The sequence below is a fragment of the Moschus berezovskii genome, chromosome 4, assembly GCF_049115385.1.
Source record: "Moschus berezovskii isolate FMDL1 chromosome 4, NW_MosBer_1.0, whole genome shotgun sequence".
In the NCBI taxonomy this organism is placed as follows: Eukaryota; Metazoa; Chordata; class Mammalia; order Artiodactyla; family Moschidae; genus Moschus; species Moschus berezovskii.
The window spans coordinates 82,640,743-82,665,117 of NC_142463.1; the positions used below are offsets into that span (position 1 = coordinate 82,640,743).

Below are 24,375 nucleotides of genomic sequence, written 5' to 3' on the forward strand. Positions count from 1 at the left end.
GCCTGGATTTCTGCATAGAGATCAATGTTTTCAAACCTCAGAGAGTAGTGGTTCTAATGTGCAGCCAAGGTTGAGAACCACTGAGGAAGGATTTTTATGCGTTAAGATTCCTGGACTCTTACCTAGAACTGATAGAGAATCTCTGTAATCAGGACCAAGAATCTAATTTTCCCTTATTAGTTCTAAGGACTGACCAATTTGAATACTGCTTTGTTAGATTAAACTGTTTACGTGGATCCAAGACATCACCCTAGCCATCTAAACTTTTATTAGTAGGAAAATACCACATTGGAGTCTTTACATCCCTTTTCTTACTAATCCTACTAATAGTAGGATTTCCTTACCAAATCCTACTAATAGTACTTTGAAAACAATGCAAAATTCTGTTGTAAATCATTATCACTCAAAGAGTACAAAAAGCAGGAGATACTGAAATTGCTGTTGCTTTTTTCTATTGGCACAGTTAAAATTTTTATTTTTTAATGTTATAAATTAGTTTATATGCTGTTAGATAATTAAAATTTTGTTGCACTGACATGATTCACTAATTTTCTAAATATAAATGTTCTAGATTTTAGTTATTTTAGAACTACAGAACTGTTTAATAATCATTATTTTTAATGAATTTTTATGGTGTTTTAGGTTCCTTTTATCTCTCAAGTGCTTTCCACCTTTGTGGAGATGAAATTGACCACCTGGACTATGGAACTGTGCGTAATAGCTTTTAAAGTGTATTTAAAAATTAAATCTATATGCATTTAAATCAGTTTATTAGAGATCTGTCACATGTATTTTAATCATCTTCCTCATATAATAAATTATTTTCTTTCCAATTAAAATAATGATCTTAATTTTTCTTTGCTATTGATATGTTGAGGAAAGTGTAAAATTTTCTTTTATGGTTACAAATATTGCCCTTTTTCACTCTTACTTATATAATACTTTTTTTTATAGTAATCTTATTTTTTGTAATTATTCTCAGAGTAGTTTTTCTTGGCTGAGTTTTGGTGATTTTGATGTTATTTTGATTTTGTTTTTTCTCTTAAGTGGTGGGGGATTTTTCACAGGTTAGGGAATTTGTATACTTGCCATAACAGTTTTTCATTGTTGTGTCTCCCAGTGTATCAGAATGTCACTCAGTGGTATAAATGTTTCCTATATAATATTATTCTGTTCCCTTAGTAAAATTAATTTCAGCTGTATGTTAAGTAGGAAACATTGATAGGTTTTATTGAAATTGTTCTGGTTGATATTCTTCTGTGAGTATGTAGTAACAGTTTTACCTTAGAGTCACTTAGATCTTTGTTGGAATGATGTTGCGTATCACAGCTTCTTCCCTTTTGCTCATAGCTTTGTGAAATAAGTTAAGTGAAAAGTTTAAAGGTAGAAAATAGAAGAATGGATATTTGAGCCCTGGAACATGCTAATATTTAGATGTCAAGTGGTAAGAAAATGTAACTAAGAGTAGGTAAACCCAAATGAAGAAAGAATCCCAGCTAGGAAGGAGTGATTAAATATGTTAGGTCTGTTGATGATGCAAGAAAGATGAGTTCCGAAGACAAATGTTAAGGAGTTTTGCTTTCTTAGGGAATAGTGAAATGGGTTGTTAGTACAGGGGGATATAATATCAAGAAGGTTTTGTTTTTATTTGATAAAGATTGAAAATATAGCAGGTTTGTATGGCCTAATGTAGTGGAGAAAAAGACATGATGCAGGAGTGAGAGGAATGTCACTGGAACCATAGATGCGGTGTATAAACAGAAGGGTTAGTTTTAAAGATGGGTGTGTAAATGGCTCATTAATAGCAGTGGAAGGAAGGACAGATTATAAAGATCTAGATATTTGCAGTTTGGTATATCTAATGGGAGCATATACAATTTTTGTTATATTTTCTCAGTAAATAGAAAGCAAGGTCATGAAGTAGAGGGAAGAGGTGTTGGGGGAAAATGGATAGAGAAAGAAGATGTAATATAGATATTTAGGGAAGTGAGAAAAAGATGCTTAGAAGGATTGCTGGATATTACTTAAAAAGTGCCTACTTCAAGTCCATGGTTGTTAATTTAATTGAGATCAATCAATGTGGTTTTGTGTTTTTCCCAGTTTAGCCTTTGTACTGCTTTTGAGTAGTCAGATTTTTAAAGCTGGAATTTTCTCCCATGAATATAACAAAAAGGGAGAAGGGGAGAAGTGTTGACATAATCAAAAGAATGATTATGAAGGAGGGACATGGAAAGTAATCTGATAATGAGCAAATTGAGAAAATGGAGTTTCAGGCACAATGGAGAAATGGTATGATCCATTGAGATTGCAGTGTGGTTGAAGATGTGTTGTTATTTCTTAGAGCTGGGAAATTTGGGAGGTTGAAATAGAGTAAGGGACTGAGATTGAGAATATTAGAGCACAGTAATTAGTGACTTCTAGAATGTGAGCATGATAGTTGAGTGAAAGTGAGGTTATGGAGAGATGAATTCAAGAAATTGAGAAACTTGGGTATCGAAAGGATCATATGCATTTTTTGAAATTATCATTAATTATTTAGCCAAAAGCTAAATTATTCCTTGGAATGTGTAAATTTGTCAGGTTTATAACAGTCCACTCCAGTATTTGTGCCTGGAGAATCCCACAGACACAGGAGCCTGGTGGGCTACAGTCCATGTGGTCACAAAGAGTCGGACACAACTGAGTGACTAACACAAACACACCAAAAAAGAGTATTTTTTAAAATCAACCTAAATAAAACCCTAGAGTCCCTATCCTGCTGTAGTGTTGAGAATTTCACCCTTAATAGTTCACTGAAAAATAGTGTATTAAACTGGTTTTACCAGGTATAGGTTCAAAATTCAAATCTTGTGTCCATGCCTTAGTTGCTTTATGACTTTTTTTTTTTTTTTTCATTTGCCATGGGAATAATACAAATGCCTAACTTGGGATTGTTATAAAGATGATTAGATGGATATAAAGTACTTACATCTGGTTGTGTGCGTGTGTGTGTGTACTTTAAATATATATATAGAAAGAGAGTGTCACATTTTCAATAAATATTAGCTCTCATAGTGGTGGTTGTGGTGGTTCTCAACTCACCCTGATACTGAAGGTGATATAAAAATTCTGAGATTTTCAGTAAAAATTCAGTCATCTTTCCACCTTGATTATCACTGAGATACCCATATACTTCCTTGCCACACCTAGAGAGCAGGAGGCTATTTGAAAAGTTTAGGATCTTTGGAGTCTAGAAATTATGGAGCTGGAGAAGTACTTACATAGCAAGAGCGCAGATAGCTAGTCTGTCATTGGATTTTTCAGTTACTTTAAACAATAAGTACCTTTTTCTTTTTGCCAGAGAGATTTGGCACACTGGCCAGGTGTGGGTCAGACATGTCACCTCTGAGGCGAGAAGTGAAGTTTCATATAAACCATGTGAAATGAGAGTTGGGAATAGGCTTGTTCTCTGAAGGAAAAGCATAGCATTTTAAAATCAGAAAAGAAACTTAGATATTAGGCAGTTAGAAACAAATGTTTTGCTACAATATGCAATATATAAAACTCTTTTTGCCGTGTGATTGTTTTCCATTTATGCCTTTTACAAGGGCCTGGAGTAGTGTATAGCAAAGGAGGTTCTTAGGGTGTAAAATTTAAGGAGGCATATACTTTCAAGTAATGTAAGTGCTCTTCACCTTACCCTAGTCATTAACAGAATCACCATAATCCTGATTAGGTAAATCACCAAATTAAAAAAAAAAAAAAATGGTAGCATAAAAGTTGGGCTTCCCTGGTGGTTCAGTGGTAAATAATCTGCCTGGCAATACAGGAGATGTGGGTTCAATCCCTGGGTCAGGAATAGCCCCTGGAGAAGGAAATGGCAACCACTCCAGTATTCCTGCCTGGGAAATCCCATGGACAGAAGATCTTGGCAAGCTACTGTCCAAGGGGTTGCAAAAGATTCAGACACCACTTAGCAACTAGAAAACAACAGCAAAGCATACAAGTTGCTGGTTTAGGTGATTTGGAAAGTATTTACTGTTCAAGTGAAACTCCTTCAAAAACCAATGTCTTGAGAGATTAAGTCTTTGAAATTTGAAAGGAAGTAAGGGAAAGGAATTGATACCTATTAAGTACCTAAAATTTTAAAGACATTGTACTGTTTATGTATAGTAATTTGATCTTTAACACCCTATAAGAAGAGAACACTTACCTTTGTGAGTAATGAAGTTTTTTGATAAACTGTAAGTTAAGAAGATACTTTATTACATTTAATTGTTTTTATTAATGCATGTAAAGCAAAGGATGGAGAAGGCAATGGCAAGCCACTCCAGTACTCTTGCCTAGAAAATCCCATGGATGGAGCAGCCAGGTAGGCTGCAGTCCATGGGGTCGCTAAGGGTCGGACACAACTGAGCGACTTCACTTTCACTTTTCACTTTCACACATTGGAGAAGGAAATGGCAACCCACTCCAGTGTTCTTGCCGGGAGAATCCCAGGGACAGGGAAGCCTGGTGGGCTTCTGTCTATGGGGTCACACAGAGTCGGACACGACTGAAGTGACTTAGCAGCAGCAGCAGCAAAGCAAAGGATAGTGACTTCAGTAGGACTGTTCAGTAGAGATGACAGCTAGCTACATGTGTTAGGCACATAAGAGACAGAACTGATGATTCGCAGAAATAGAAATAGAATTCCCACCCCCATAACTTAAGCTACTGTATATTATACACTGAAATTTCCTGAAAGCAGACTATAGTAGAGATACAGCATTCACACAAAGGATAGTATAGGGAATTTAAAATAAAAAACCAAGACTCACCAAATACTGAAAAAATACCAGGAAAGAGAGATTCTGTACCCACTGAGCTTAAGCTGTGTTACCATGGGGGAATACTGGAAGATCAATGAAGTATCTATGATTTAATATACAAAGATTTAAAGGGATGACAATGTTTAAAAATATATGTGTATATTTATATGTATAAATATAAATTTATATAGCCATCAGAGAAATACTTATATGTATATCAGAAATCAGTAAAGGGGTATTTGACTACATAGGACGTTTCGTTTTTTTTACATTATGGTATGGCATCAATATACCACTTCTCTAGTACTTATATACCAGGATCTTTGAAAATTTAAGAATTCCAGAAGAAAATATAAACAGCTATTTAATTTCTTTATCATGAATCCTTTCAGAGCTTAATATGATACATAAAATGTTATATATTATTTATGAAAACATTTAATATCTTTGGAAGAAAAAAGATGGATGGGAAAGAGATTGAAATTTGAGTGGGTTGTTCTATCTATATATATATATTGGATTTTTCTTTTAAAAAGATATTTGAATATTTTTCTAAATGTTAGCATTATTAAATTTGGGTCTTGGAATATTTGATCTGTTACACTTTTTCACACTTTTCTGTATATCACCTTTTAAATGAAAAATAAAATAGTGAAACACCTCTAATCCAGTGTTTCTTAGCCATTTTTTGTCCTTCTACCTCCACGAATTTTTAGACATTTTTTTTCCTAATCATCCTTATGAAATTTTAATACTGCAGTATAATGTTATATCTCTGTTGAACTGTTTGTGTATCTGTTCTTATGTTTTAAAAGAGTAAGGATTTTCTTCCTGCGCAATCCAGTGAACTAACCAGCAGTAGAATTTAGAAGATAATTAGCAAGCTAAGAATCTTAAATCATGCAATTCTCTGATCTTAGCTGAACAAAATCAGATATTGGTAACAAATATCTGAAACAAATTCAAGTTTATAGATATTAAGTAATGCATTTCCATGTTATATGTGTGGATCAAGATAGACTTTTTAAGAGAAATTAGGAAATACTTGAATGAAAATGAAAATACAACATCAAAATTTGGGAACTCCAGCTAAAAGAATTTTTAAGAGAATATGGTATACTAGAAAAGAAGAAAAATAACAGATTTAACCTTCTACCCTAAGGATCTAGAAAAGGAATAAACAGAATGCAGAACAAGGAAATAATGAAAATAATTATAAATCAGTGAACTTTTAGACAGAAAAGAGTTGAAAATATTGGAAACAGAACTAGTTCCTGAGAAGATAAACTGAAAAAGTTCTAGCCTGACTGCAAAGGAAAACCCCTCTTCCCTCTCAGGTTGTAAGAAAATGATACAGGAGTATTTTTAGTAAATTTATTTCCATAAATATGGTAACTTTGATGAAATGAGCCAGCTTCCTGAAACTATTAAACTAAACTTATTTGAGAAGCAGGTAACCTACTTCTTAGCTCTGAATAACTCTATATCTAATAAATTTACTTTGTAGTTAAAAGTTTCCCTGGAAGCCTGAAGAGCTTCACTTGGGAAGTCTGCAAAACATTAAATGAAGAAACCAACAATACTGTACAACAAAACACTTCCAAATTCATGTTAAGAGGCCTGCATTACCTTGGTCGTAAAAGAAAACTGTGTTTCTATTTCTCTTAAGTATAGATGCAAAAATCTGCAGTAAAATATTAGCAAGTTGAATCAAGCCATATGTAAAAAGGATTTAAATCATGACCAAGAGAACTTTATATTGGGAAAGGTAGTCTGTTGAAACTTTTGTGACCAATAAATGTAACTCATCCTGTCAACAGACCAAAGAAGAAAAAGCATATGATCATCTTAATAAATGAAAGAAAAGCATTTGACAAAGCTAAGTATCTATTCCTTAGTAAAAATTCAGTAAACTGGGAATGGAAAAGAGTTTCCTTAAGCTGAAATGTGTCTACAAACTCTCCCAATTGTTCTTCAAAGTGAAGTCACTCAGTCATGTCCCATTCTTTGTGACCCGAATGACTGTAGTCTACCAGGCTTCTCCATCCATGGGAAATTCCAGGCAAGAGTACTGGAATGGGTTGCCATTTCCTTCTCCAGAGGATCTTCCCGACCCAGGGATCGAACCCAGGTCTCTCACATTGTAGGCAAATGCTTTGCCGTCTGAGACACCAGGGAAGTCCTAAAGACTAAATATTTTTTCCCAAAGGAAGGGGAAACAAGACAAGGAAGGCCACACTCACAACCATTCAACATCTCACTGACAGCCAGTTCATAAAATGAGAAAGAGAGGAGTATACAAATTGGAAAGTAAGAAATAAAACTATTCCTATACAGAGGTGATATGATTGTTTATGTGGAAAATCCCAAAGATTTAAAGGCTCCTACAATTGAGTTAAACAAGATTGTAAGATTAAATATGTAGAAGTCAGTAAATAAACTAGCAATGAACTGCTAGACCTTGAAATTTTTTTCTACAATTAACATTTGCAGTAGTACCAGAATTGACATAGTCTACCAAAATGTGTACTAGAACCTTATGCCAAAGGCCCTCCCCCAAATTTTGATAAAAAATAAAGACCTGAGTAAACAGAGCTATACTGTATGCATGAGTTGAAAAAGTCATGATTATTGTAATGTCACCTCAAGCAGATTCATTTCAAATTGAAAATTGTAGCAGGATAATTTGATGGACTGCTAAACTGACTTTCAGAGCACTTTGGAAAAACAGCAACCAGAATGTCCAGCACAATTTAAAAAAAAATTATATGACTTAAGTTACATACTTCTAAGGTTTATTATAAAGCTGGAATAACTGTATTTGGCAGAAGGACAGATGCATAGATTGCTGAAATAGAAAAGTCCACAAATAGACCTACCCTTGTATGGCAGATTAATTTTTGACAAAAATGAGAAGGCAGTTCAGTGGAGAGAGGATTGCTATATAAATATAAGATTTAAGAATAGTTGGACATCTGTATCCTCCCCCCCGCCACAAAAAAGGGAAACGTTTAAAAAATTTCTTTCATATAAAACTTATTTGAAATACCAAAAGTTACAGGAAAAAATGTCTGTGTGACATTGCTTAGACAAGGAATTCCTGTATATAACACCAAACGTTTTCTCCATTGAAAATAAAGCTAAATTACATGTCATCCAATAAAAATCTTATTCAGAAGGTGCTATGAAGAATAAAGAGGCAGCCACACACTGGGGAAAATCTTTGGGCAGCATATATTTGACAAAAGAATATCCAGGATATATATAAAGAACTGTAAAAATAAAAAGGAACAATAAATTTGTAAGCACTTCACGAAAGATTTACAGATGACAAATAAGCACATGAAATGATGCTTCACAGCATCATTCATTCAGTTCAGTTTAGTTCAGTCGTGTCCGACTCTGCAACCCCATGAACTGTGGCACACCAGGCCTCCCTGTCCATCACCAACTCCCGGAGTTTACCCAAACTCATGTCCATTGAGTTGGTGATGCCATCCGATGATTTCCTCCTCTCTCGTCCCCTTCTCCTCCTGTCTTCAGTGTTTCCCACCATCAGGGTCTTTTCAAATGAGTCAGCTCTTTGCATGAGGTGGCCGAAGTATTGGAGTTTCAGCCTCAGCATCAGTCCTTCCAATGAACACCCAGGACTGATCTTTACGATGGACTGGTTGGGTCTCCTTGCAGTCCAAGGGACTCTCAAGAGTCTTCCCCAACACCACAGTTCAAAAGCGTCAATTCTTCGGCACTCAGCTTTCTTCACAGTCCAACTCTCACATCCATACATGACCACTGGAAAACCATAGCCTTGACTAGATGCACCATTGTTGACAAAGTAAGGTCTCTGTTTTTTAATATGCTGTCTAGTTTGTTCATAACTTTCCTTCCAAGGACTAAGCGTCTTTTAATTTCATGGCTGCAATCACCATCTGCAGTGATTTTGGAGCCCCCCAAAATAAAGTCAGCCACTGTTTCCCCATCTATTTGCCATTAAGTGATGGGACCAGATGCCATGATATTAGTTTTCTGAATGTTGAGCATCAAGCCAACTTTTTCACTCTCCTCTTTCGCTTTCATCAAGAGGCTCTTTAGTTTTCACTTTCTGCCATAAGGTTGGTCTCATCTGCATATCTGAGGTTATTGATATGTCTCCCGGCAATCTTGATTCCAGTTTGTGCTTCTTCCAGCCCAGCATGTCTCATGACATACTCTGCATGTAAGTTAAATAAGCAGGGTGACAATATACAGCCTTGACGTACTCCTTTTCCTATTTGGAATCAGTCTGTTGTTACATATACAGTTCTGACTGTTGCTTCCTGACCTGCATACAGGTTTCTCAAGAGGCAGGTCAGGTGGTCTGGTAGTCAGTCCGATCTCTTTCAGAATTTTCAAGAGTTTATTGTGATCCACACAGTCAAAGGCTTTGGCATAGTCAATAAAGCAGAAATTGATGTTTTTTTTCTGGAACTCTTACTTTTTTGATGATCCAACGGATTTGGGGAATTTGATCTATTTAGACAAATACAAAATACAACCACAATAAGATGGCACCACACACCTATTAGAATGGCTTATAATATACTCTGATAGTACCAAGATTAGTCAAGAACGTGGAGCAACTACAGCTCTCATACACTGCTGGTGAAATTACAAAATGGTACAACTTGCTTTCCAAAACAGTTTGAGGAAGTTTGTAGTAATGTTAACATGTGACCTATCCACCACACTTCTGCATATTAATCTAAGGACAACAAAAATTATGTTCACACAAAAATCTATAGCTAAGAGTTTTCTGGGAAGATGATGAAGTAGGAAGTACCAGGAGTCCAACTTAGCACCTAATATAGTTGCACCAGAGTCACTATTTTGGAACTCGAGTCTAGGGTTTGCAACTTCCAGACGAAGCCTTGGACAGTAAATTGTAGTTAATTCAGGCCTGTTTCAGCTCTTAGCATAGTAATAGCAACCAGTTTCCCAACCCAACCATGTGGCAGGCAGCCGTATATGTATCCTGGAGCACCTTGCTGATAGGAGTCAAGGTGGGCAAAAAGAACCCTGAACTCTTAAATATTGGGGAATCTGCCATAATTGTTAATGCTTTTGATCACAGAGGTGCAGAGATTGGCAGCCATGGTTGTTACACCTCCCATGTTTGTAATCCACCTCTCCTATCTCTACCACCTCCAGTGAAGTGATTTAGAGAGGAATAATAATCCAGGTCCCCTCTTTTTCCTTTCCTCCTTAGTTTTCCCACTTTCGGGAGCCAGACATACTTAAAGACTAGGACATTCCGAAAAACTGCACATATGGAGAAGGTTAGAAATTGACCACTAAACACAGGGAAAGGGTAAAAAAATATGAGAAGACCTTGGTTTTACAATTCAGGTTGATCCTTGACACAGATACAGCATGCAATAATTTAAAAACCAAAAACAATTAACAAATGAGCAAACTGTAGAAGGGGGAAAATCTGAATTTCACAGTTACCATAATGTAAAATCAAATGACTAGTTTTCAACAAAAGAAAATTTACAAGTCATACAAAGGATCAGGAAGATATGAGTGATTCAGAGTATATGGAAACTATCCCTGAAGAAGATCTGATGGCAGATATACTAAGCAAAGAGTAAAATAATTGTTCTAAAGATGCTCAAGGAACTAACAGAAGATGTGGAGGAAGTAAAAGCAAAGCAATGTATGAGTAAAATGGCAATATCAAGAGATAGGAAATCTAAAAACCCAAATATTTCTGGAGCTGAAAAGTACAATAATTGAAACAGAATTCACTAGAGGAATGCCAAGGAGATTTGAGTATGCAGAAGAAAGAGTCAGTGAACACAGGACAAAAAATATAGGACAATGAAAATTATCAAATATGAGGAACAATCCAAAGATTGAAGAAAAGTGAACATAGGCTAAGTGTCCTGTAGAAAACCATCAAGCAGGCCATCAGGCCCATTTGAATCCCAGGAGAGAGAGAGAGGAAGAGAAAGAATAATTGAGAAAGTAATAGCTGAAAACAAATCTGATGAAAGTTTTGAATATAAATATCCAAGAACTTCAATGAATTCCAAGTAAAACTGACTCAAAAATCCATATCAAGGCATAATAAAATTATGTATGACAGAAGTGAATATCCACATAAAAGGGATTCTCAAAGATTATTGGAAGATTTTTCCATCAGGAACTTAGGATGCAAGAGTGGGCTGATATAAAGTGCTAAAAGAAGGAAAATTCAACCTGGAATTTCCTATGTGGCAAGACCGTTTTGTTTGTTTGTTTCTTCAAAAGTGAAGGAGACATTGACATTCCAAAGTAATGTTGAGAGTTTACCACTAGACCTTCCTTGCAAGAAATGCTCATGGAAATCTTGCAAGGATCAAATGAAATGACACTAGATCATAACTAAAGCCATATGGAGAAATGCAGATCATAATAAAAAGAAATATAGGAACAATTATAAAAGTTAATATTATTGTAAAAGTGGTCAGTTGCTACATTTGTTATCTACAGGATTTAATAGACTAATAACATTGAATAAGCAATGTTTAGTCAATAAGCTTGTATTATTGTAATTGTGGTCTGTAAATCTACATGTTGTTTTCTACTTCATTTAAGGGACTAATGCATTTAAAATAGTTGTCTATGTTTAGGGGCGCACAGTGTATAAAGATGTAATTCAGGGGACCTCAACAACTGAAAAGACTATAAACAGAAATGAAAAGATATTTTTTGTATGTTACTGAAGTTAAGCTAGTATAAATTAAATTAGAATTTATAACTAGTATGTTAAGTGTAAACCCCATGGTAACCACAAGGAAAAGAGCTATAGAATACACACACACACAAATAAGAAAGTATTGAATCCTTTTACTACCAAAAAGTGTCAACATAAAAAACACTGTGCGGTGCTGGAGCGATGGCTGTGTGGCACTGAGCGACTTTGAAGAGATACCCCACATCCAAGGGCAAAGGAGAAGCCCCAGCAAGATGGTAGGAAGGGTGAAATCATGTTTAGAATCTAACCCCATACCTGGCAATGATGCTCAGAGGGCTCAAACATACTTTGTGTGCACTAGGATACAGAGACTGAGACAGAACTGTCTTTGAGTATCTCCTGAGAAGACACAATCACAGAAAAGTAACCAATCTGATCACATGGACCACAGCCTTGTCTACCTCAATGAAACTATGAGCCATGCCATGTAGGGCCACCCAAGATGGATGGGACATGGTGGAGAGTTCTGATAAAATGTGGTCCACTGGAGAAGGGAATGGCATACTACTTTAGTATTCCTGCCTTGAGAACCCCATTAACAGTATGAAAAGACAAAAAGGACAATGAAAGATGAACTCCCCAGGCCAGTAGGTGCCCAATATGCTACTGGAGATCAGTAGAGAAATAACTCCAGAAAGAATGAAGACACGGAGCCAAAGCAAAAACAACACCCAGTTGTTGATGTGACTGGTGATGAAAGTAAAGTCTATAAAGAGCGAATAAAAAGTTCTTCAATAGAAAACTTCTCTATTTGTAGTAAAAAATTTTTATTTGAAATCCATTTTGTCTAATGTTAATCTAATTGTACTAGCATTTTTTTTTCTTTAGAACTTGGCTATCTCCTTTTTCACCCTTTTAATTTCAACCTGTTAAAGTTTTTATGACGTAAGTGTGTTTCTTCTGTACAGATTAAAAATAAGAACAACAACAACAACAAAAATTGCATAGGAACCTGGAATGTTAGGTCAGTGAATCAAGGCAAATTGGAAGTGATCAAACAGGAGATGGCAAGAGGGAACATTGACATTTTAGGAATCAGCGAACTAAAATGGAATGGAATGGGTGAATTTTACTCAAATGACCTTTATATCTACTACTGTGGGCAAGAACCCCTTAAAAGAAATGGAGTAGCCATAGTCAACAAAAGAGTCCAAAATGCAGTATTTAGATGCAGCCTCAAAAACTACAAAATGGTTTCTGTTCATTTCCAAGGCAAACCATTCAATATCACAATTCAGTTCATTTCAGTCACTCACTCGTGTCTGACTCTTTGAGATCCCATGAACCAAAGCACGCCAGGCCTCCCTGTCCATCACCAACTCCTGAAGACCACCCAAACCCATGTCCATCAAGTCGATGATGCCATTCAACCATCTCATCCTCTGTCGTCCCCTTCTCCTCCTGCCCTCAATCTTTCCCAGCATCAGGGTCTTTTCAAATGAGTCAGCTCTTCACATCAGTGGCCAAAGTACTGGAGTTTCAGCTTCAGCATCAGTCCTTCCAATGAATATGCAGGACTGATCTTCTTTAGGATGGACTGGTTTGATCTCCCTTCAGTCCAAGGGACTCGCAAGCGTCTTCTCCAACACCACAGTTCAAAAGCATCAATTCTTTGGCGCTCAGCTTTCTTCAAAGTACAAATCTCACATCCATACCTGACCACTGGAAAAATCATAGCCTTGACTAGACGGACCTTTGTTGGCAAAGTAATGTCTCTGCTTTTAATAAGCTATCTAGGTTGGTCATAACTTTCTTTCCAAGGAGTAAGTGTCTTTTAATTTCATGGCTGCAATCGCCATCTGCAGTGATTATGGAGCCCAGAAAAATAACATAGCCACTATTTCCACTGTTTCCCCATCTATCTCCATTGAAGTGATGGGACCGGATGCCATGATATTAGTTTTCTGAATGTTGAGCTTTAAGTCAACTTTTTCACTCTCCTCTTTCACTTTCATCAAGAGGCTTTTTAGTTCCTAACTTTCTGCTATAAGGGTTGTGTCATCTGTGTATTTGAGGTTATTGATATTTCTCCTGGCAATCTTGATTTCAGCTTGTGCTTCCTCAAGCCCAGCATTTCTCATGATATACTCTGCATATAAGTTAAATAAGCAGGGTGACAATATACAGCCTTGATGTACTTCTTTTCCTATTTGGAACAAGTCTGTTGTTCCATGTACAGTTCTGAATGTTGCTTCCTGACCTGCATACAGGTTTCTCAAGAAGCAGGTCAGGTGGTCTGATATTCTCATCTCTTTTAGAGTTTTCCATACTTTATTGTGATCCACACAGTCAAAGGCTTTGGCATAGTCAATAAAGCAGAAATCGATGTTTTTCTGGAACTCTCTTGCTTTTTCGATGATCCATCAGATGATGGCAATTTGATCTCTGGTTCCTCTGCCTTTTCTAAAACCAGCTTGAACATCTGGAAGTTCACGATTCACGTATTGCTGAAGCCTGGCTTGGAGAATTTTGAGCATGACTTTACTAGCGTGTGAGATGTGTGCAATTGTGCAATAGTTTGAGCATTCTTTGGCATTGCCTTTCTTTGGGATTGGAATGAAAATTGACCTTTTCCAGTCCTGTGGCCACTGCTCAGTTTTCCATATTTGGTGGCATATTGAGTGCGACACTTTCACAGCATCATCTTTCAGGATTTGAAATAGCTCAACTGAAATTCCACCACCTCCACTAGCCTTTGTTCAAAGTGATGCTTCCTAAGGCCCACTTGACTTTACATTCCAGGATGTCTGGCTCTAGGTGAGTGATCACACCATCGTGATTATCTGGGTCATGAAGATCTTTTTTGTACAGCTCTTCTGTTTATTCTTGCCACCTTTTCTTAATACCTTCTGCTTCTGTTAGGTCCCTACCATTTCTGTCCCTTATTGGCCCATTTTTGCATGAAATATTCCCTTGGTAGCTCTAGTTCTCTTGAAGAGATCTCTAGTCTTTCCCATTCTATTGTTTTCCTCTATTTCTTTGCATTGATTGCTGAGGAAAACTTTCTTATCTCTCCTTGCTATTCTTTGGAACTCTGCATCAGATGCTTATATCTTTCCTTTCTCCTTTGCTTTTTGCTTCCCTTCTTTTCACAGCTATTTGTAAGGCTTCCTCAGACAGCCATTTTGCTTTTTTTCATTTCTTTTTCTTGGGGATGATCTTGATTCCTGTCTCCTGTACAATGTCACAAACCTCCATCCAAAGTTCACCAGGCTGTCTATCAGATCTACTCCCTTAAATGTATTTCTCACTTCCACTGTATAATCATAAGGGATTTGATTCAGGTCATACCTGAATGGTCTAGTGGTTTTCTCCACTTTCTTCGATTTCAGTCTGAATATGGCAATAAGGAGTTCACAATCCGAGCCACAGTCCGCTCCCGGTCTTGTTTTTGCTGACTATATAGAGCTTCTTCATCTTTGGCTGCAAAGAATATAATCAGTCTGATTTCAGTATTGACCATCTGGTGATGTCCATATGTAGAGTCTTCTCTTGTGTTGTTGGAAGAGGGTTTTTGCTATGATCAGTGCGTTCTCTTGGCAGAACTCTATTGTCATTGCCCTGCTTCATTAGTACTCCAAGGCCAAATTTGCCAGTTACTCCAGGTGTTTCTTGACTTCCTACTTTTGCATTCCAGTCCCCTATAATGAAAAGGACATATTTTTTGGGGTGTTAGTTCTAGAAGGTTTTGTAGGTCTTCATAGAACTGGTCAACTCCAGCTTCAGCATTACCGGTTGGGACATAGACTTGAATTACTGTGATGTTGAATGGTTTGCCTTGGAAATTAACAGAGATCATTCTTTCGTTTTTGAGATTGCATCCAAGTACTGCTTTCGGATTCTTTCATTGACTATCATGGCTACTCCATTTCTTCTAAGGGATTCCTGCCCACATTAATAGATTTAATGGTCATCTGAGTTAAATTCACCCATTCCAGTCCATCTTAGTTCACTGATTCCGAGAATGTTGATGTTCACTCTTGTCATCTCATGTTTGACCAGTCCAATTTGCCTTGATTCATGAACCTAGCATTCCAGGTTCCTATGAAGTATTGCTCTTTACAGCATCATTCTTGCTTCTGTCACCAGTCTCATTCACAGCTGGGTGTTGTTTTTGCTTTGGCTCCATCTGTTCATTGTTTCTGGAGTTATTTCTCCACTGATCTCCAGTAGCATATTGGGCACCTACTGACCTGGGGAGTTCATCTTTCAGTGTCCTATCTTTTTATCTTTTCATACTGTTCATGGGGTTCTCAAGGCAAGAATACTTAAGTGGTGTGCCATTCCCTTCTCCAGTGGACCACATTCTGTCAGACTTCTCCACCATGACCCATCCGTCTTGGGTGACCCCATATGACACTGAGTTAGACAAGTCTATGGTTCATGTAATCAGATTGGCTAGTCGTCCATGACTGTAGTTTCAGTCTGTCTGCCCCATGATCCCCTCTCTCATTGCCTACCATCTTACCTGGGTTTCTCTTACCTTGGGCGCAGGGTCTTTCTTCATGGCTGCTTCAGCAAAGCGCAGCCACTGCTCCCTACCTCGGACAAGGGTTAGCTCCTCCCGGCCACCACCCCTGACCTCGGGTGTGGGGTAGCTCCTCTCGGCCACCGCCCCTGACCTCCGGCCAGGGGTAGCTCCACTCAGCCACTCTCAGGTGCCATCACAGACGCTCTGCTCGTGCATCGTCACAGTAATCCAAGTCTATGCCCTGACAAGTAATGCTGAAGAAGCTGAAGTTGAATGGTTCTATGAAGACCTACAAGACCTTCTAGAACTAACACCCAAAAAAGATATCCCCTTCATTATAGGGGAAAGGGATGCAAAAGTAGGAAGTCAAGAAACACCTGGAATAACAGGCAAATTTGGCCTTGGAGTACAGAATGAAGGAGGGCAAAGGCTAATAGAGTTCTCCCAAGAGAACGCACTGACATAGCAAACACCCTCTTCCAACCACACAAGAGAAGACTCTACACATGGACATCATCAAGTGGTCAATACCGAAATCAGATTGTTTATATTCTTTGCAGCCAAAGATGGAGAAGCTCTATACAGTCAGCAAAAACAATACTGGGAGCTGACTGTGGCTCAGATCACGAACTCCTTATCGCCAAATTCAGACTTAAATTGAGGACAGTAGGGAAAACCACTAGACCCTTCAGGTATGACCTAAATCAAATCCCTTACAATTATACAGTGGAAGTGACAAATAGATTCAAGGGATTAGATCTGATAGAGAGCCTGAAGAACTATGGATGGAGGTTCATGACATTGTACAGGAGACAGGGATCAAGACCATCCCCAAGAAAAAGAAATGCAAAAAAGCAAAATGGCTGTCTGAAGAGGCCTTACAAATAGCTGTGAAAAGAAAAGTGAAAAAAGCAAAGGAGAAAAGGAAACATACAGCCATTTGAATGCATAGTTCCAAAGAATAGCAGAAAGAGATAAGAAATCCTTCCTCAGTTTTCAGTGCAAAGAAATAGAGGAAAACAATAGAATGGGATAGACTATAGAGGTCTCGTCAAGAAAATTAGAGATACCATGGGAGCTCTTCATTCAAATATGGGCACAATAAAGCACAGAAATGGTATGGACCTAGCAGAAGCAGAACATATTAAGAAGAGTTGACAAGAATACCCCAAAGAACTATACAACAAAGTCTTTATGACCCAGATAACCAGGATGTTGTGATCACTCACCTAGAGCCAGATATCCTGGAATGCCAAGTCAAGTGGGCCTTAGGAAGCATCACTAGAAACAAAGCTAGTGGAGGTAATGGATTCCAGTTGAGCTATTTCATATCCCAAAAGATGATACTGTGGAAGTGCTGCACTCAGTGTGTCAGCAAATTTGGAAAACTGAGCAGTGGGCAAAACTGGAAAAGTTCAGTTTTCATTCTAATCCCAGAGAAAGGCAATGCCAAAGAATATTCAAACTACTGCACATTTGCACTCATCTCACATACTAGCAAAGTAATGCTCAAAATTCTCCAAGTCAGGCTTCAACAGTACGTGAATGGTGAATTTCAAGATGGTCAAGCTAAAGGCAGAGGAACCTAGATCAAACTGGCAACATCTGTTGGATCATCGAAAAAGCAATAGAGTTCCAGAAAAGCATCTACTTCTGCTTTATTGACTATGCAAAAGCCTTTGATTGTGTGAATCACAACAAACTGTGGAATATTCTTCTGGAAATTGGAATACCAGACCACCTGACCTGCGTCCTGAGAAATCTGTATGTAAGGCAAGAAGCAACAGTTAGAACTGGACATGGAACAACAGAGTGGTTCCAAATTGGGAAAGGAGTACGTTAAGGCTCTGTATTGTCACCCTGCTCATTTAACTTCTATACAGAGTACATCATGAGTAATGCTGGACTAGATGAAGCACAAGCTGGAATCAAGATTGCCTGAAGAAATAGCAATAACCTCAGATATGCAGATGACAGCACACTTATGGCAAGAAAGTGAAGATCTAGGGAACCTCTTGGTGAAAGTGAAATAGGAGAATGAAAAAGTTGGCTTAAAACTCAACATTCAGAAAACTAAGATCGTGGCATCTGGTCCCATCACTTCATGGCAAATAGATGGAGAAACAATGGAAGCAGCGATAGACTTTATTTTGAGGGGGCTGCAAAATCCCTGCAGATGGTGACTGCAGCCATGAAATTAAAAGATGCTTGCTCCTTGAAAGAAAAGTTATGACGAACCTAGACAGCATATTAAAAAGCAGAGAGATTACTTTACCAACAAAGCTATGGTTTTTCCAGTAGTCATGTATGGATGTGAGAGTTGGACTGTGAAGAAAGCTGAGTGCCGAAGAATTGATGCTTTTGAACTGTGGTGTTGGAGAAGACTCTTGAGAGTCCCTTGGACTGCAAAGAGATCCAACCAGATTAATCCTGGGTGTTCATTGGAAGAACTGATTCTGAAGCTGAAACTCCAATTCTTTGGCCTCCTGATGCAAAGGTCTGACTCACTGGAAAAGACCCTGATGCTGGAAAATATTGAAGGTGGTCTGAGAACGGGATAGCAAAAGATGAGATAGTTGGATGGCATCACCCACTTAATGGACATGAGTTTGAGCAAACTCCAGGAGTTGCTGATGGACAGGGAAGCCTAGTGTGCTGCAGTCCATGTGGTCGCAAAGAGTTGGACACGACTGAGCGACTGACCTGAACTGAAAAGTCACTAAAGGAATTAATGAACTCTCCTCCCTCACAGTAAAAGTACAACAACTGTGAGGCATATAGTAAACAAGCAAAATAATAGTCTCTTTAAAGTATAAATGAATTAAACTCTTCCAGCAAAACGGCAAAATTGAGAAAATGGATTTAAACACTGGATCCCACTGCATATGCTAACTGCAACAGTCACTTTAGAGTCAAAGGTCAAATAGGTTGAAAGTTTTGAAAATAATACTCAATGCAAATAATAACCAAAAATGTGCAGGAGTGGCTATATTAAAACAGACTAATATACAAAATAGACTAAGTCTAAACAGAACAGACAAAAACATTAATACAAATTTCAGTAAAGGTAAATGATATAATAATAGTTATAATCATTTACACACCTATTGACAGATTATCAAAATATATGAATCAAAAACTGACAGAGTTTGAATGGAATCATAGATAATTCTACAATAACAGTTGGAAACTCCTGGGTTCTGGTAATGATAATGTGTAGTTCAGTCAAACAAAAGTAAGGAAATAAATGACTAAGTAACTCCCTGCCTAACAGCCATATACAGAACACCATAGCCAACGATAGCATACATATTTGTCTCAAGTGTCCATGGAACATTTTCCAGAATAGACCATATGTTAGGCCACCAATTAAGTTTCAATAGATTTGTATAAAAAGATGTACAAAGTATATTCTCCAATCACAATGGGATAATGTTAGAAAAAAATAAGGAAAACTGGAAAATCCACACTACTGTTGAAATTAAACAGTACACTGTTGAACAACTAGTGGGTCAAAGAAATTATTTGGGAAATTAGGAAGTACTTAGAAACAAAAACATGTTGTTTCTAAGTACATGAAGTACTTAGAAAACACAACATGCCAAAACAATTGTTCGTTGCTAAGCTGTGTCCAACTCTTTGTGACCCTATGAACTGCAGCACAACAGGCTTCACTGTTCTTTGTTATCTCCTGGAATTTGTGGAAACTCATGTCCGTTGAGTCAGTGATGCCATCCAACCATTTCATCCTCCATCGCCCCCTTCTCCTCTTGCCCTCAATCTTTCCCAGCATCAAAATCTTTTCCAGTGAATCAGATCTTCACACGAGGGGGCCAAAGTACTGGAGCTTCAGCTTCGGCATCAGTTCTTCCAATGAATATTCAAGGGTTGATTTCCTTTAAGATTGACTGGTTGCATTGACCAAAACTACGGGATATATCAAAAGTAGTGCTTAGAGGAGAATTTATAGTTACAGTCACTAACATTAAAAGACAAAGATTTCAAATCAATGAGTTAGCTTTATAACTTTAAAGGACTAGAAAAAGAACAAACTAAACCCAACATAGGAAGAGTACAACATAATAAAGATTAGAATGGAGATAAGTGAAATGGAGAATTTAAAAAAATAGAGAAAATCAATAAAACCAAAAGTTGATTGCTCAAAAAGACCAACAAAATTGACAAACCTATAGCTATAGTGACGAAGGAAAAAAAAAATCACTAAAATCTGGAATTAAATTGGAGACATACTACATTACAGATTCTATAGAAATAAAAAGGACTATAAGAGTACTCTAACAATTCACTAATGAAATATATAACTAGATAAAATGGACAAATTTCTAGAAACACAAACTAATAAAGACTAAACTGCAAAGAAATAAAAATTCTGAATAGACCTGTAACTAGGACAGAGATTGAATCAGTGATCACAAATCTCCCAACAAAGATAAGCCTTGAATCTTATGGCTTCACTATTGATTTCTGGCAAGCATTTAAGGAATAATTCAAACTAATTTTTCTTAAACTTTTCACAGAAATTGAAGAGGAGGGAAAAGTTCCTGATTGATGCATTGAGACCAATATTACCCTAATATCAAATAAAGAGAAAGACACTGCAAGTAAAGACTGCAGGCCAATATCCCTTTAGTTCATCACTGATGCAAAACTCCTTAAAAGGAGCATATTAAAAGGATTTTACATCATGACCATAAGGGTTCTATACTGGAATATAAGCATGGTTCAGCATTGAAAGTCTATCAAACCTAACAGAATGAAGGAAAAAACTACACCATCATCTTAACTGACATAGAAAATCATTTGACATAATTCAATATACTTTTCATGATAAAAGCATTCAATGAACTGGGAACAGAGAAAACCACCTCAGTATAATAATATTCTTAATGAAAAACTCATAGGATCATACTCCATAGCAATACACTGAAAGCATTTCCACAAAGAACAAAACAAGTCAAGGAAGCCCAGTATTGCCAATTCCGTTCAATGTAGTGCTGAAAGTTATACCCAGAGCAATCAGGCAAGAAAAGGATAAAAAGAATTCAAAGTGAAAAGGAAGAAGTAAACTCATATCTGTTCACAGATGATCTTTTTATTCAGCTTACAATTCAGTTGCTCAGTCATGTCCGATTTTTTGCGACGCCATGAATCACAGCACGCCACGCCTCCCTGTCCATCACTAACTCCCGGAGTTTACCCAAATTCATGTCCATCAAGTCGGTGATACCGTCCAGCCATCTCATCCTCTGTCATCCCTTTCTCCTCCTGCTCCCAATCCCTCACGGCATCAGGGTCTTTTGCAATGAGTCAACTCTTCTCATGAGGTGGCCAAAGATATGGAGCTTCAGCTTCCTCATCAGTTCTTCCAATGAATACCCAGGACTGATTTCCTTTAGGATAGACTGGTTGGATCTCCTTGCAGTCCAAGGGCGGAGAAGGCAATGGCAAGCCACTCCAGTACTCTTGCCTAGAAAATCCCATGGGTGGAGGAGCCTGGTAGGCTGCAGTCCTACCAGTCGAAAGCAACTTCACTTTCACTTTTCACTTTCACACATAGGAGAAGGAAATGGCAACCCACTCCAGTGTTCTTGCCTGGAGAATCCCAGGGAAGGGGGAGCCTGGTGGGCTTCCATCTATGGGGTCACACAGAGTCGGACACGATTGCAGCAGCAGTCCAAGGGACTCTCAAGAGTCTTCTCCACCACCGAAGATCAAAAGCATCAATTCTTCAGTGATCAGCTTTCTTCACAGTCCAAACTCACATCCATACATGACCACTGGAAAAACCATAGACTTGACTAGATGGACATTTGTTAGCAAAGTAATGTCTCTGCTTTTTAATATGCTGTCTAGTTTGGTCATAACTTTCCTTCCAAGGAGTAAGCATCTTTTAATTTCCTGGCTGAAATCCCCATCTGCAGTGATTTTGGAGCCCCCCAAAATAAAGTCAGCCACTGTTTCCACTGTTTCCCCATCTATTTCCCATGAAGTGATGGGACCAGATGCCATGATCTTAGTTTTCTGAATGTTGAGCTTTAAGCCAACTTTTTCACTCTCCTCTTTCACTTTCATCAAGAGGCTTCTTAGTTCCTCTTCACTTTTTGCCATAAGGGTGGTGTCATCTTCATATCTGAGGTTATTGATATTTCTCCCGGCAATCTTGAATCAAGCTTGTGCTTTATCCAGGCCAGTATTCCTCATGATGTACTCTTCATATAAGTTAAATAAGCAGGGTGGCAATATACAACCTTGACATACTCCCTTTCTTATTTACAACCAGTCTTTTGTTCCATGTCCAGTTCTAACTGTTACTTCCTGACCTGCATACAGGTTTCTCAAGAGGCAGGTCAGTTGGTCTGGTATGCCCATCTCTTTTAGAGTTTTCCACAGTTTATTGTGATCCACACAGTCAGAGGCTTTGGCATAGTCAATGAAGCAGAAATAGATGTTTTTCTGGAACTCTCTTGCTTTCTCCATGATCCAGCAGATGTTGGCAATTTGATCTCTGGTTCCTCTGCCTTTTTTAAAACCAGCTTGAACATCTGGAAGTTCACGATTCACGTATTGCTGAAGCCTGGCTTGGAGAATTTTGAGCATGACTTTACTAGCGTGTGAGATGAGTGCAATTGTGTGGAATTTTAAGCATTCTTTGGCATTGCCTTTCTCTGGGATTGGAATGAAAACTGACCGTTTCCAGCCCTATGGCCACTGCTGAGTTTTCCAAATTTGCTGGCTTATGGAGTGCAGCACTTTCACAGCATCTTTCAGGATTTGAAATAGCTCAACTGAAATTCCATCACCTCCACTAGCTTTGTTGGCAGTGAATGCTTTCTAAGGCCCACTTGACTTCACATTCCAGGATGTCTGGCTCTAGGTTTAGGGAGATATAATTGATATATAAAATTCTGAAAGTATACAACACAGTGATTTAACATATGTATACATTGGAAAAGAATATACCCATTGATTTATTTCAAACTTCCGTCATACCACATATTTTTGTGTCATTTTTTATTTTAATGAGAATATTTAAGTGCTACTCTCTTAGCAAATTTCAATTATAGATTGCATTGTTACCAACTATAGTCATTATACATCATGTCCTTTGTCCTTATTCATTTTATAACTGAAAGTCTGTAACTTTTACCAACTTTTCTCTATTTCCCCCACCACCCAGCCCCTGGCAACCACTTTCCTACTCTCTGGATATGAGCTCAACTTTTTTTTTTTTTTTTTAACAGAAATGATGCCATGCCGTATTTGGTTGTCTTCTGTCTGGTTTCTGTAATGCCTCCAAGCTTATTCACACACAGTGGAATATTATGCATAAGTGTATGTATTATGTGTGTGTGTGCATACATATATACTTATATTTTCTTGATCCATTGATTTGTTGATGGCCCTTTAGGTTCTATTGCAATGAACATAGGAGTACAGCTATCTCTTCTAAATATTGTTTGTTTTTTTTACTTTGAATATATACCAAAAAGTGGAATTAGTGGATCGATTTTAATTTTTTGAGGAATTCTCATGCTGTTCTTCATAGTGACTACCAGTTTACATTTCCACCTGCAGAGTATAAGCCTTCTCTTTTGTTTACATTCTTGCTAACATTTCTTATCGCTTACCTTTTTGATGATAGTAATACAAACAGGTGTGAGGTGGGTTCTCTCATTGTGATTTTGGGTTTCATTTTTCTGTTGATTGGTTATGTTGAACATCTTTTCATGTACCTGTTGCACGTTGTATATCTTATTTGGAAAAAAAAAATTCTGTTCCAGTCCTTTGCCTATTTTGAAATTGGGTTTTTTGGTTTTTTTCCTATCGAATTGTAGATACGATCTTAGAAAACCCTGAAGATTTCCCACAACCACAGACAAAATCAACATACAAAAATCAGTTGCATTTTATACACAAATAATGAACAATCTGAAAAGGGCTGATCAATCTGTACACGGAAACAATTCAGTTTATAATAGCATGAAAATAAGACCAGAAACTATGAAACTCCTAGAGTAAAACATAGGCAATACACTCTCTGACATAAATCACAGCAGGATCCTTTATGACGCACCTCCCAGAGTAATGGAAATAAAAGCAAAAATAAACAAATGGGACCTAATTAAACTTAAAATCTTTTGCACAACGAAGGAAACTATAAGCAAGGTGAAAATACAGCCTTCAGAATGGGAGAAAATAATAGCAAATGAAGCAATGACAAAAAATTATTCTGAAAAATATACAAGCAATTCCTGCAGCTCAATTCCAGAAAAATAAACGACCCAATCAAAAAATGGGGCAAAGAACTAAACAGA

General features: G+C 37.5%; 2 protein-coding genes across 3 annotated transcripts in view; both read left to right on the forward strand.

Annotated features, from left to right (window-relative positions):
• Positions 1 to 24,375, forward strand: part of RNPC3 (RNA binding region (RNP1, RRM) containing 3) — a 59,677-nt gene that overhangs the window by 27,441 nt on the left and 7,861 nt on the right. Inside the window, exon 15 of one of the 2 annotated variants that reach the window (XR_016037234.1) lies at positions 643 to 710. The gene's annotated coding sequence lies outside the window, so the exon portion shown is untranslated. Of the gene's footprint in view, positions 1 to 642; positions 23,295 to 24,375 lie in introns of those variants that run through there. The other variant, XM_055403865.2, reaches the window with a different exon arrangement.
• The window catches only part of LOC129541726 (alpha-amylase 2B-like), an 86,577-nt gene that overhangs the window by 1,891 nt on the left and 60,311 nt on the right, over positions 1 to 24,375 (forward strand). Inside the window, exon 2 of the mRNA XM_055403866.2 lies at positions 643 to 710. The gene's annotated coding sequence lies outside the window, so the exon portion shown is untranslated. The remainder of the gene's footprint in view (positions 1 to 642; positions 711 to 24,375) is intronic.